Source organism: Eptesicus fuscus, chromosome 5 (assembly GCF_027574615.1).
Source record: "Eptesicus fuscus isolate TK198812 chromosome 5, DD_ASM_mEF_20220401, whole genome shotgun sequence".
Classification (NCBI taxonomy): Eukaryota; Metazoa; Chordata; class Mammalia; order Chiroptera; family Vespertilionidae; genus Eptesicus; species Eptesicus fuscus.
In genome coordinates, this window is record NC_072477.1 from 39,569,481 (window position 1) to 39,577,526 (window position 8,046).

An 8,046-nucleotide genomic window follows, 5' to 3' on the forward strand; every position below is an offset into this window, starting at 1 on the left:
ATTGATGTTTCCACTTCTCCCTCTCCCTTCCTCTCTCTGATATCAATAAGAAAACATATTTTTAAAAAGAAAATAAAAAGAAGACAGTATGGATGAGGGCCCTTAACAGAATCTGGCATGCTGGCACCCTGAGCTTGGACTTCTGAACAGTGAGGGGGGAAAATTTGTTGTTTAAGCTACTTAATCTGTGTTTGTTATAGACTGAACTGATTAAGACAGATTGTTACAATTCATGAATAAAGTTGGCCTAAGAGAAGATAAAGAGTTATAAATAAGCATTGCCCATGCTGGATTTATCAAGGAAAGTATGCTTTTGGAGAAAGCCTGCACAGGTTTTTATAAGAAATTTTACATGATTTAATAGGTCCCTTCATTTGGTCATATGAACAAAGGATGGTTTAATACATGATTAGCTGAATACCGACAGATAGTTCTATGAGGAGTGGTTTACCTTCTTCAGATATCTGAAGGGTTGTTCATGGAATGAAAATTAAATTTATTCTTTGGAGCCAGAGGAAAGAATGAAGATCAAAAATGAAATGTTAGCCCTAGCTGGGTTGGCTCAGTGGATAGAGCATCGGCCTGTGGACTGAAGGGTCCTGGGTTTGATTCTGGTCAAAGACACATGCCTGGGTTGCAAGCTTGATCCCCAATAGGGGGCATGCAGGAGGCAGCCGATCAATGATTCTCTCTCATTAATGTTTTGAACTCTCTCTCCCTCTCCCTTTCTCTCTTAAATCAATAGAAAAAAATATTTTTAGGTAGTAGCAGCTGCAGCAACACAACATTGACTAGTAGAGATGGTGGTGGCTGCAGCTGGACCTGCAACAGCCCAAAGGTTTTGCTGGAGCTTCTCAGATGCTCTGATTGATGAGGACCCCCAAGGCGGCGTTAGAGGAGCTGACTAAGGCTTTGGAACAGAAACCAGATGATGCACAATATTATTGTCAAAGAGCTTATTATCACATCCTTCTTGGGAATTTCTGTGATGCTGTTGCTGATGCAAAGAAATCTCTTGAATTTAATCCAAATAATCCCACTGCTATGATGAGAAAAAGGATATGTGAATACCATAAAAAAAAAAAAACACAAAAAAACCCACAAAACTATGCTGCTGCTCTGGAAACATTTACAGAGGACAGAAATTAGATAGTGCGGATGCTGATTTTATTCTCTGGTTTAAAAGGTGTCAAGAAGCTCAGAATGAGTTACAATCAATAGCGTCTGTATCCCAGAGGACTCCTCAGTCAAAAATCAAGTATGACTGGTACCAAACAGAATCTCAAGTAATCATTACACTTATGATCAAGAATGTTCAGAAGAATGACGTGAATGTGGAATTTTCAGAAAAAGAGTTGTCTGCTTTGGTGAAACTTCCTGCTGAAGAGGATTACAATTTGAATCTGAGACTTCTTCATTCTATAATACCAGAACAGAGCATGTTTAAAGTACTTTCAACAAAGATTGAAATGAAAATGAAAAAGTCAGAGGCTGTGAGATGGGAAAAGCTTGAGTGAGGAGAAGAGCCTAAGCCAAAACAGTTCATAGCAGGTGTAAAGAACCTATATCCATCATCATCTCTTTATACAAGAAACTGGAATAAATTGGTTGGAGATATCAAGGAAGAAGAAAAGAATGAGAAGTTGGAGGGAGATGCAGCTTTAAACAAATTATTTCAGCAGATCTATTCAGATGGTTCTGATGAAGTGAAACGTGCCATGAACAAATCATTTATGGAGTCTGGTGGTACAGTTTTGAGTATCAACTGGTCTGATGTAGGTAAAAGAAAAGTTGAAATCAATCCTCCTGATGATATGGAATGGAAAAAGTACTAAATAAATTAATTTGCTATTACTGTGTTGCATATTCACCTAATATATATATATATATATATATATATATATATATATATATTAATGAAATGTTACATTGTAGCATATTTCCATTCAGTATAAGAGGGTGAGATGTTATCTTTACAAAACTCTGCCCAATAGTGGAGTCAGCAACACCAAAAGGTAGTGGGATTCATTTTTTAAATTTTATTTTAGAATTACAGTTGACATACAATATTATATTAGTTTTAGGTGTACAACATAGTGATTAGACGTTTATGTACTTTATGAAATAATCAACCTGATAAATTTGGTGCCCATCTGACACCATATATAGTAATTACAATATTATTGACTATATTCCTTATGCTATACTTTACACTTGTGACTATTTTTGTAACTTGTAATTTGTACTTCTTAATCCCTTTCACAACACTCCCTTTCTTCTGGTGACTATCAATTTGTTCTCTGTATCTGTGTTTGTTTCTGTGTGTTTTTTTTAGATTCCACATTTAAGTAAAATCATATGGTATTTGTCTTTCTCTGTCTAACATTCCACTTAGCATAATACCCTCTAGTTCCATTCATGTTGTTGCAAATGGCAAGATTTCATTTTTTTAATGGCTGAGTAATATTTTATTGTATACTAGAGGCCCGATGCACGAAATTTGTACAAGAGTAGGCCTTTCTTCTCCCAGCTGCTGGCACTGGTTTCCCTCTGGCACCCGGGACCTGGGCTTCCCTTGCAGCCCTGGCTTCGTCCACAAGGTTGTCCGGAAGGACATCGGTCTAATTAGCATATTACACTTTTATTATTATAGATATGTACCACCTCTTCTTTATCTATTTGTCTATTGATGGACACTTAGGTTGCTTCCATAATATAGCCATTGTAAATAACGCTGCATTGAACATAGGGGTACATATGTCTTTTTGAATTAGTGTTATGGATTTCTTCAGGTAACTACCCAGAAGTGGAATTGCTGAGTCAAAAAGTAATTCTATTTTTAATTTTTTTGAGAAAACTTCATACTGTTTTTCATAATAGCTACATCAATTTGCAACCTCACTAACGGTGCATGAGGGCTCCCCTTTCTCTATATCCTCACCAACACTGGTTGTTTATTGATTTATTGATGATAGCCATTCTGAAACATGTGAGGTGATATGTCATTGTGGTTTTAATTTGCATTTCCCTGATGATAAGTGTTGTTGAGCATATTTTCATATGTATATTGGCCATGTGCTAGGGGATAATTCCAGCAGATCATAAATGCAAGAAGTTCATCACAAGGTTGGTGAACCTTGAGGCTTCAGCAGGGCTGAAGATACATATTATTGCCTGCTGCCAGACAGCTGAGGGCATTTCCCCAAACCTGAAAATCTACATGTTATTACCTGCTGCTGGCCAAACAGCTGAACAGCTGAAGGCAGTTTCCCCAACCTGATGCTTTACTGCTTAGCAAACTTTACCTTTGATATGTGTGTTTGCTTTGCTTTAGGGCAGTGGTCGGCAAACTCATTAGTCAACAGAGCCAAATATCAACAGTACAACGATTGAAATTTTTTTTGAGAGCCAAATTTTTTAAACTTAAACTTCTTCTAACACCACTTCTTCAAAATAGACTTGCCCAGGCCGCCGTGGTATTTTGTGGAAGAGCCACACTCAAGGGGCCAAAGAGCCGTATGTGGCTCGCGAGCTGCAGTTTGCCAACCATTTGCTTTAGGGCAAAAATGTGTGACTAAAAAGCCTGGGTCTGGAGATTCGAGAGAGCTTAGTCACTAGAACTAAGTTTTCGTCTGGCCCTCCAAAATGCCTTCCAAATTTATATTTCATGTCTAGTCTCTTTATTAATTTACTCGCAGCCCTTCTCCAGATTCCTGTACCCTTCTAGATGCTGAGTAAGATCCCGGCAGTCAGCTGTATGTTATTTTTGGAGAAAAGTCTATTGAGATCTTCTGCCCATTTTTAAATTGGATTGTTTGTTTTTTGGTGTTAAGTTGTATAAGTTCATTATATATTTTGGATATTAACCTTTTACAGATGTAGCATTGGTGAATATCTTCTTCCATTCAATAGACTGTCTTTTCATTTTGTTGATTTCCTTTGCTCTGCATAACATTTTTAGTTTGATATAGTCCCATTTGTTTATTTTTTTGTTTTGTTTCCCTTATCCAAGGATATATATCCAAAAAATATATATATACATATTGCTAAGAATGATGTCAGAAAGTTCACTGCCTATGTTTTGTTCTATAAGTTTTATGGTTGTAAGTCTTAAAATAAATCTTTAATCCATTTTGAGATTATTTTTATATATGGTGTAACAAAGTGGTCTAGTTTCATCTTTTTTGGTATATATTTGTCCTGTTTTCCTAATACCATTTACTGAAGAGACTTACCCCATTGTATATTCTTGTCTCCTTTGTCATAGATTAATTTACCGTACAGGTGTAAGTTTATTTCTGGGCTCTTTAGGCTGTTCCATTGATCTACATGTTTTTTTAATCCAAGAACCAGGCTGTTTTAATTACTAAAGCCTTGTGGTACAGTTTGATATCAGGGAACATGATATCTCCAACTTTGTTCTTGCTTTGGCTCTTCAGGTTCCATATACATTTTAGGACGATTTGTTCTAGTTCTGTGAAAACTGCCATTGGTATTTTGATAGGAATTGCATTGAATCTGTAGATTGCTTTGGGTAGTATGAACATTTTAACAATGTTAATGGTGGTGAGATTCTTGACTCAGAAAATATTAAATCAAATTAAATCTTTTAGTAGTTATTTTGCATGAGAGATGTGTGTATGTGGAAAATGGTAGGAAGAAGAGTTTGTGGCATTCATAAGTCAATATGATGTGCATGCTCATGTTTAAGCACATACATATGTTTAAAACACATACTTACCAGTAATTTAAACAGAATAAAACATATATTTTCCTTCATTAAAAAATATCTGAAATGAGAAAAGGGAACACAGTCAAGGTTGAGACTTGGGTCTCACAAATGTCAAGACATGGGTGACGTTCCTTTATAGCTCCATTTCTTACAGCTACTGCTCAGTGTCATTTAGGAAAAGTGGCTTAGGATGGGAATGACAATCCACCATGTTCATCCAGAGGTGGAGTCAGGGTCAGCTATCAAAGGACCCAGGCAAAATGCAGTGTGGACCCTGGCTGGTCTCCAGCCTTTCTATAGCCCTCTCTTGCCTTGCACAAACCCTGTTCATTGACCCTAAAGTCTCCAAATGATTATGTGGCCTGTCTGCAGTCTAGACCTGACCCCCATCTTCAGGGTCTCCACTGCAGGATGGCATCTGTCTTATGTCCATTACTCTGCCCTTCCCCTCTCCAACGTCCTCCCCACCAGATTTTCTCTCAAAATTTCCATTCTGCTTAGTCTCCAAACATAAAAACCTGAGAAATATATGTTAGTGTTATGACCATTGGCTCCCCTATTCTTAGGAAACAAGAATATAGGTGGGAGTGGTGGAATAGGTACGGTGGGTCAGGAGGTCATGGGCAGGCCTGGGGAGAGGCTGTTTCTTGTCCTCAGTCCTTATGGCCAGGTAACCTGCAAACCCACATGGAAAGATTACCAAATTTTTAATTATGGGCATAGAGATTTTTCAAAAATATCTTACTTTTTTTTTGCCACAGATTTCTTTCTTTTATGAATATAGGCAAATTATACACATTATTCTCGTGTTATGTCAGGAATAATTCCTATGAATAATAAGCCAAATTTATGAAAAAATTCTCTCCTTATCCCAGGTCAGATTTCGCCTGGGATAAGGAGAGAGAGAATTACATAACCTAACATCCGGAGAAGAGAAACAATGGGGAGACAAAGAAACAGCCCGCATGTGAAAGAAAAGCAGGCATCACCAGAAAAGGAAGTAAAGGAATTAGAGGCAAGCAACCTATCAGAGAAAGAATTCAGAGAAATGGTCATAAGGTGGCTGAAAAGAATGTAAGACAAATTTGACAATATGAGTAAGAACCAAGAGGAAATGAAGAAGAACCAAAAAGAAATGAAAAATGACATCGCTGCTGTAAAGAACTCAATAGGAAGCATCAAGAGTAGACTAGAAGAAGCAGAGGACCGCGTCAGTGAGCTAGAAGACAAGATGGGGAAAAAATACCCAAGTAGAGCAGCTTCTAGAAAAAAATAATAAAGTTCAGGTTAGCTTGGAAGAGAAAGTAAAAAGGGCACATCTTCAAAGTCAGAGAAGAAATATTTGTTTACAGAAGAAGAAACGCTCACCAACAAAACACTCAGAGGCCTTAGCGTTTCTCTAAGCATTTTATTTCAGTGGAATCTTATAAAAGAACTAGAGGCCCAGTGCATGATTGAATCATGCACGTGTAGGGTCCCCTACATGCTTTCGCTTTCGATCGCGGGGGAGCTGGGTGCCTGTCCGCTGGTGCACCAGGCCTTTCGGAAGCCTCCGGCACGGTGCAGGCTTCTGAAAGGCCTGGTGCTGGAGCAGACAGGCACCCAGCTCCCCCGCTTTTGATGGTCCACGGCCGGATGTGAGCTCGCTGCCCCAGAGACCCCTTCTGTTCCGCAGCACAGCCATGGCGCAGACGCCCTGCCGGCCCAATCGGCTACCCCAGCCACCCCGAGTCCCGCCCCCAGCGCCTCCCTCTGGCCCAATCGTGGGCGTAGCGGAGTGATGGTAATTTACATATTACCATTTTATTAGGTAGGATGACACTGTGTTTTCCTCAAGAAAAAACCAATAGAATAGATTGTTTCCTATCTGGGGAGATTTTTTAACGAAAATTTCCCCATGGCTTTTAAATTGTGGCTTTCACATGCTCTACTTGAATTTGGTAAATTAGACTCCTCTCCCTCTTCAAATAGCAGAAATAAGTATTTTCTGTGTAGAGGTGTTTTTTCTCTTCCTTTGGGAATCAGCTCTTAAGACAGGATATAGGTAAGAATACCAAACACCCAAGAAAGTGAGCTGCAATATGTTTTATTTCTCTTTACCATAATCAAAAACTAAAAGACAAGTATAAGTTAAAATTGCCTTCTCCGCAATACTGTCAATCCTGCCTCTGGAAATTCATCTGGGATATGTTGCCCAAGTAATAAGTGGAAGAATAATCACACACTCACACACACACACACACACACACACACACACACACGCACTCCCTAGCTCTTTCTCCCTTCAGCCTAAATTCCCATTCTTTGAGGAGCATGGCACCCAGAAAGAGCTATCATTCGCAGCTGGGTGTTTTCTTTGTGGTGCGTATCTTGGTTGGCCAAGCTACAGAGACTGGGTAGGAAAAAGACCCACTGGCATACAGGTAGGCAGGTCCACTCCTGATCATGTGCAATAGAGCAGGCATTCTAACTTCCATTCATCTATGAACCACTGGGGATCTTGTTGGAATATAGGTTCTGATTGAGTAGACGTCTAGAATACGATCCAAGATTTTGCATTTCTGATAAACTCCCAGGTCCTGCGGATGCTGGTACAGAGAATGACCTCTCCCTGACCTTATCTTCCTACCTCCTGACCATCATAGGATTTTAGAACTGGAATGGATCTTGAACATTTAGTGTCCCCTAAAATATTGGTCTATGGAGTGACTGACTGACTGAACCTGAATCAGAGAGGGAGCTTTAAAGCCCTGGATTCCCAGACGTTCTGGCTCCCAGGCATCTACATTCTCTCAAAGCTCCAGGCCAATTGCTGTAGCAAAAAGGCTTTGGACCTTTAACAATCAACTCATTCCATAAATAAGGAAACAGGTTGTGAGTGGTTACGTGACCTGCCCAACAGGCTCTAGTTAAATGATGCTTTAGGACTGGAACTCCAAGACCCCTTTACAGCCCACCACCCTGCTCTTTCCTCTTTGGCTGCCTGCAGCAGTTGCTTCCCCCAAGAAAGCAAAGCAATGCCCATCTCTGAATAAATGATTCTTAAGTATAAAATAAAAGCAGGTCCAGTGCTGTTTAATGTGGTGCCATTCCACCTAGAACATTTCCTCTTGCTGGAAGCAAGCCCTAAGAGGTCTAAAGCAAGTTGTTTCTACCCTACTCCGAGAGGAAGTTGCTCCGAGAAGTGCACTATGGAAATGAAAATGTTTCCCATTATATGCCCCTGGGAGATTATTTCATAGTTTAAAAGGACTTTGTTCCTGGGTGATGCCCAATGAAAACATTGATGCTTTCAATGATTCCCACACTCTCCA

The 8,046-nt window shown here is 39.4% G+C and overlaps 1 pseudogene; it reads left to right on the top strand.

Annotated features, from left to right (window-relative positions):
• The first annotated feature begins 759 nt into the window (after nt 1-759).
• LOC129148982 (protein SGT1 homolog) lies at nt 760-1,854 on the top strand (annotated as a pseudogene).
• The last annotated feature ends 6,192 nt before the right edge of the window (nt 1,855-8,046 follow it).